General features: G+C 36.3%; 1 pseudogene; it reads left to right on the top strand.

Moving 5' to 3' along the window:
* Window positions 1–562: 562 nt before the first annotated feature.
* On the top strand, window positions 563–1,321 carry LOC120782052 (annotated as a pseudogene).
* The last annotated feature ends 5,855 nt before the right edge of the window (window positions 1,322–7,176 follow it).

Genomic DNA, 7,176 nt, shown 5'->3' with positions numbered 1-7,176 from the left:
AATCGAAATTATTTCTATCAGTGAGACGGTTCATTGAGTTGGCAGGCTGCTGGCAAGAATGACTGCAGTAGCCCACAAACCCCAACAACTCTAATAAACCAGTAGTGCGTTTCTGTAAGGAATCGACAATATACTCGATTATAGTGACGTCATTTCGATTCGATCCAAATTAGTCAATTGATCGATAACGAGTGTTTCTGTATGCATAAGTCGACAAAATATGAAACAGTGAGAGAAATGGAACGCCAATCGACAAGAAATCTATCGAATCGGACTGACAACTTCATGTTTGAGAAACTATTATTGAGAAAAGTAAGCATTATAGAAATGTGTGCACAAATATTTAATTCTTATTAATAAATAAAAATTGATTGTGTTTCAGCTATGAGTTTATTGGTAATAACGCTCGCCATACGGCATGACAGAAGGAATACTATGTTGCGAATACAAAGGCGCACTTTAAGGGACTCGACAGATCCATTCAGCATTCCCGAGCCGCGTTTTCTTGAGTTATTCCGCTTCAGCTGCAGTACGGGCACTCATTGTGGAAATCGAGCCCTTTATGAACATAGCAGTAAGAAGTACATTTATTCCAAACTCCACTAGGTTGTGTGTAGCGCTGCATTACTATGCTACAGGATCATTTCTTAGGGACGTAGGTCAGGATTTTGTTTGCCCTATAAGTAAGACCATGGTAAGCCGCATAGTGCATCAAATTACAGAGATTTTGCAAAATCATATGGCGCAACGTTACATCATTTTTCCAACTACCTTAGAGCGGCAAAATATTGTGAAGCAACGGCAAGTGAAGTGTTATAATCTTGAAGATTAATGGTTATTTATAGCTGACTTATGTTTATGTTCACTTCCAGGTTCTTCACTGCTACTGGATTTCCTGGCATCTTAGGAGGGATTGACTGCACTCACGTCAAAATTAAGATGCCACCACTTGCAGTAGAACACTGCTACATTAGGAAAAGGATATTTTTCCAAAAATGTGCAATTAGTGTGCGACTTTGATTTAAATATCCTGGCGTGCTTTGCAAAATATAGGGGAAGTACGCACGATGCCTACATATGGGAAAACAGTACACTAAAGTCCCATATGCTGAATGAGTACAGTGCCAATGGGTCCACAGGATGGTTTTTTGGAGACTCTGGATATCCGTTGCAGCCGTGGCTAATGACTCCATTCAGAAATGTAGAGAGTATTAGTCAGCAAAGCTACAACGATTCTCACGCACGAGCTCGAAATTATGTGGAACGCCTTAATGGAGTTTTAAAAAATTATTTGGGTGCCTTTCCCAAGACCGTGGCCTAATGGTGAACCCCTCATTTGCAGGATCAATAATCAATGCATGCTGTACGCTAAATAATATTCGAAAGAGATATAATTTTTCACTTCCTGAAGTTGATCCACTTGAAAATTCTCCGCATGGAGACAATGGTTCATTACTTAACATTTTAAATGATCTATTTTAAGAAACCACTTTTGTAGTTAATTCACATACAGTGGTGTTCAGAAAAATATGAGGAACACTCCAAATGATACTGTTTGCAAATTATGTTTAATTTTTTATTTTTTATAATATATATTATAATAACAGTCGATTGTAGTGAACATTACTGTCCTTCCGGTAATAGATTTCAATGCAACAACAATTGAAGCGAGACTATGTAACCCCGTTTGAAGCAGCTACTGCTATTGTTGTACATACGCAAAGCCTTGGCCCCAACCAATGAATATAATATTTAGAAAATATGAATATTTTGCTGTGCCTACTCCTTATGCAACAGTCGCTAGAAGAAAAGGAATATTTTTGAGATTTAAAGAACGAACAAATTGTATCGCAAATTGTTACCTCCCTGCTGGAAACCATCAGCAGAGCTCTCAGTGAATTCCATTTAAAACGCCCATGTGCTCTTCGTGTTGTCTCTCCAAAATCTCTTTCAGCTGCGCATGGTGATTTTCAATGAGACTGCTCTTGCTGCACAGCTTTGGTTTGTGCGCTGTTTGGGTTGCTGTTTGTTTGGCACAACCTCAAGCACCTGCTGACCCATTGCAACCTCTTCAAGTGCCTCCACTTCGAAGATGTCCAAACTGTCCGCGTTTGCCTAGAATTCCGAACGGATCACTAAGTAGCTTAGTTTTTAGTTTTGTAATATGTTACTTACATCCAACTCAATGTTGGCAGTAGCATCACCCTCATCCTCAATGTTAACATCGACCATTTCAGCAGTTGTCTGCAATATACACCAATTTTATTATCACATTTATAATCACAACTTTAAATTTCGACAGACGTTACTCACCGACAAACCAATTTCGGGAGTGAGCCCATCACCGTCCACCATGTCGCTGAAAAAAAACTCCAGAATTTCCCGGTCCATGCCATCCAACGGTTTTGGACCGTCCTGCAACGGCAGGTTTCCAGTTCGTCTGGCGAACGCTCTGTGGGCATTGTGCAGCTTCTTGACTGCCGATTTCCAGTCTATCCAACACTAAAAAAAACCAACACACATATGTAAATTGTAATGCTATACACAAGAATATTTTAGTTTTACCTTTTTCCACTGATTAGGGGACTTGTGGATTTAATTCAGCAGCAACGGCAGCCCAAACCTCTTCGTGCTCCTTCCTCGCGTTTGGTTTCATAAATTGGCCCCTTCCAACGCTGCGGTGCTGCTGCATTAAGTGCAGTAACCGCCTCGTTTGGCCATTCGACTTCTCTGTAAAGAAAATGCATCAAATCTTTTTTAACTATTCATATATAATATATTAACAAAAATATACTTACATTTTGAATTTAACGAAAAATTTTTTTGTCATCACCTCAAATGGAAGTGAGAAAACCAATCGACAGTATTTCATTCAATTTGGTTACAGATACACATTCAATCGAGCAATCCTACTGAAATGGAACATATCAGCTGACTATCGATTGAATCGAGTAATTATAAATAATTATAATTATTTTACAGAAACACATTGAGTGAGAGTGACGTCAAATCGAGAATTTGAGTCGAGAACATCAATCGAAATGGGTTACAGAAACGCACTACAGAGCTATAAACTCAAACGTTCATACATATGATATGTATGTATATATTTGAGCTTTGAAGTCAAACTGTCGGTGTAGCAAAAGCCCGAAATCGCACTGATACCATTTTGTGAAAATATTTACACACTCTAATTGAATGTTGTGTGTTTGCGTTGAACTAGAATTTTCAATTCGCATACATACAGAAAAACTTGGCAAATTCGATATACATATACTACATATACTATACCATATATTATACGCGAATTAGAAAATTCTTGTGAAAAATATTTTATCCCGATCCCCAACGCGTTCAAAATTGGAAAGAAAATTTGTCCACAATTCACTGTCGCTTTAAGTGCTTAAGCTTCCTTTATTTCAGTGATACATATATCTGCTGCACTCATTCTATATATCGGCAACGGATACTATATCGAAAAAATATATTGCAATTGGATTTTTTGGTATTTGAATATTTATTTTAACAAGTCACCCGGAATCAAATCTGATGACATATGCAAGAAGTATGTATATCGAAAGTTATTCGTAATAAAGTGACATTTTCATGGGTCGTTGGACTTGTTGCCTGCCTAATGATAACCTAATTTAATGAACATAAATGGTAAACACATTTGTTTACTCATGGAAATTAAATACTTCATATAACTAGGAATAATCCTAAAATTCCCTTTATTGTATAACATTTGTGTACCGTATATCGGAAGTTCCGCCACTAATTTTTTGTCGAAAAGCAAAATACACCTATATACGTATACATATATTTGTACAACGTATACATAGTATGTTATACAATTTATATAGTGTAAGCTATCACATCCGAAAGAACTGTAAGAGGAAAATGAGTGCGTTTGTGTTGTGTTCGTATATGATTTTATATGAAAAACAAACTAAAAATTGAGGGCTACTAATTTGAAAAATTCTCTGGTGGAGAGCTGCTCACGCAGTCTATCATAATGCTAGATATATTTACGTGAAATGTATGAATAGCTACGATTCACACAAATTCCCACACTGTCGAATATGTATAGGCAATAATTGCATTGAATGTAAATTTCAGAGATAAAATATTCCAATATCTTTTCTACTTAAATTTATATTTACAAATAATTAATAGTTTCTGCGAAACGATTTTTAACCGTTTGACTTAAATATAAATTTTTTTACTAAATAATAAGAATAATAATAAATAGAGTGATTTTTTGGTTATATAATAAAATGCCATAAAATCTATGAGTTGTTAAAGTTGAGGTATTTGTTACACATTTTCCTTTGCTTTATTTGAAACTATATACCTCTACAAAACACACTTAAACTATAGAAAAAATGAACATACAATATATACATATTTATACCTTTTTGGTTCTAATAACTTTCAGCTATTGCAATGCAATCTATGGTTATTTTCTTTTAATAACTGTGCGTAAAACCTCTCTTCATGCGGATCTGACGTAGTCATTTTCCCTAATACCTCAATATTCACTCTTATAATCTTATTGACGAATTACATAAGCGCATCACCACAAGTATTATGTTACTTGACCAGAGGATCGATGCTCTAAGAGTTTCGACTAAGGAAGATCATTTGGCGGTAAACTTAAAGTCTATTGCGGTATCTAATAAGATGGCTAATAAGATACCTTCCAAAACATTATCTTTGATGATCAACATTATTTTAAATTAGGCTGACTTAATTCTCAAAGTTCAGGTATTTTGTCCAAGATGAAACAAAAAAATTTGAAACTGATTCCGCATCTTCCGCGTCGAGGAGATTTGACGACGTAATAAGTATTGGATGTAGATTACAAAGTTATTTTAAATTTGATAGTGTACGTTGTACTTGATCATTAGTGCCGAAACGAAGGCCGAGTATTTCCGAAGTGCCTTGCAAATCAATGTCTTGGTATATCTAAAAGCAGTCGGTTAATGTTGGTTATTAAGGGGTTCACTGCCAATCTCTGTGCATTTGATGTGGTACCATCATTATTTCGAAAGATATTTCTTTTGTTAGAAATTCTATTTGTTCAGTATGTATGTACCTAAAACCAAGGTGTAGGGTGTGGTAACCTTTCGTTTAGTTACTATGCACCCCAAATTAAATTTACCGTGTCAAAATAACTCTTTAGGAAATTTTGGGTAAAGTCAGCTATCATCGGTTTTACGAAATCTATACGATTATATCGGGTGATTTTTTAAGAGCTTGATAACTTTTTTTTAAAAAAAAACGCATAAAATTTGCAAAATCTCATCGGTTCTTTATTTGAAACGTTAGATTGGTTCATGACATTTACTTTTTGAAGATAATTTCATTTTAAATGTTGACCGCGGCTGCGTCTTTAGGTGGTCCATTCGAAAGTCCAATTTTGGGCAACTTTTTTCGAGCATTTCGGCCGGAATAGCCCGAATTTCTTCGGAAATGTTGTCTTCCTGCTGGAATAGTTGCTGGCTTATTTCTGTAGACTTTAGACTTGACGTAGCCCCACAAAAAATAGTCTAAAGGCGTTAAATCGCATGATCTTGGTGGCCAACTTACGGGTCCATTTCTTGAGATGAATTGTTCTCCGAAGTTTTCCCTCAAAATGGCCATAGAATCGCGAGCTGTGTGGCATGTAGCGCCATCTTGTTGAAACCACATGTCAACCAAGTTCAGTTCTTCCATTTTTGGCAACAAAAAGTTTGTTAGCACCAAGATCTTTGCGTAAAATCTTCCATGTGGTCGAATATCACAAACCCAATTGCTGCGAACGGCGACGAATCGACATTTCACGGTCTTCAGCCACACTCTCAGAAACAGACGCAATATTCTCTTCTGTACGCACTGTACGCATTCGTGTGGTTGGTTTAATGTCCAATAAAGTAAACTGAGTGCGAAAATTGGTCACAATCGCATTAATTGTTTGCTCACTTGGTCGATTATGTAGACCATAAATATTTGCAAGCGTTGCTCGTTAGTAAGTCTATTCATGATGAAATGTCAAAGCATACTGAGCATCTTTCTCTTTGACACCATGTCTGAAATCCCACGTGATCTGACAAATACTAATGCATGAAAATCCTAACCTCAAAAAAATCACCCGATACTATACTATAAAAAATATTATGTGTCTTAAAATTTCCAAATAAATCGGTTCTTAGCTAGACTTGAACTTGCGCTTCCTAAAAATATTTTAAGTTTGCTTCGATGCCCCTAAAAAGCAATTTTGCGAGCTTACACCGACATATGCGGATAAACACTTATAATGCTTACGTGCTATATATGGATATATGAGTATATAACTGCGTATGTATGAGAATAGGTTGGTCGGCCGGCAAACACCCCCCTTATAAATCGTGGTTACGTGGTCATAGGCCGTCTGTGTTTTGTTATGCTTTGCCGGCGGCAATAACGTCAGCATTTCATGACAAAAGACCAGTATTTAACGTTGTTGTTTATATGGTTGTCGATGTTGTAGTAGTGGCAGTAGCAGCTGCACTGAAGTGCACAGCAATTATACTGAGAGTCGTCGCGTTTGCATTTTTGTTATATATGGAATGTTTTTGGTCACAGTGACTAGAAAAAATACTTGTAGTCCTTTTCCCGAAACTACAAAGTACAAAGTACAAGCGATATTTCCGGAAGATTCCTCTCGTTATACCCTTGTGACATAAAAACCGAATACCTGGTGTGTATTTTGTAGTGAAATCATTTTAACACTTCTTCTTAAATATTCCATCCTCATGAGATCAGCGCTATATGTTCCTAAGCGCTATGATGATACATGAGATTCAACTAAGGAGCTGTCTATCTTTAGTCGTCCAAGTGTCTTCCCCACTTTGCAGATTAGCCAATTAACCTAATCTAATTGAATCATTAACCATTATATATATTATATTATACCCATACTCTCCTATCAGGACAGCGGGCTTAGCAAAAATATTATGAATACTCATAATAACGGAAAAGTTGTCAGTCCTCTGGACTCAAATTAAATATTTTATGTGCTAAACGACAAACATTTTATTATAGTGATCCAGGAGATCTGATGTTGGCGTCTCCAATTTAGACTTTGTAAATATTGGCTATTACAAAAAATGGTTAAGCTCAATGGTAGAAAAAACTTAGCTGTCGAAGATGGAA

This window comes from Bactrocera tryoni, unplaced genomic scaffold, assembly GCF_016617805.1.
Source record: "Bactrocera tryoni isolate S06 unplaced genomic scaffold, CSIRO_BtryS06_freeze2 scaffold_916, whole genome shotgun sequence".
Lineage (NCBI taxonomy): Eukaryota > Metazoa > Arthropoda > Insecta > Diptera > Tephritidae > Bactrocera > Bactrocera tryoni.
Note: the sequence above shows the minus strand (reverse complement) of the source record. Positions and strands in the feature narration are given on the sequence as shown.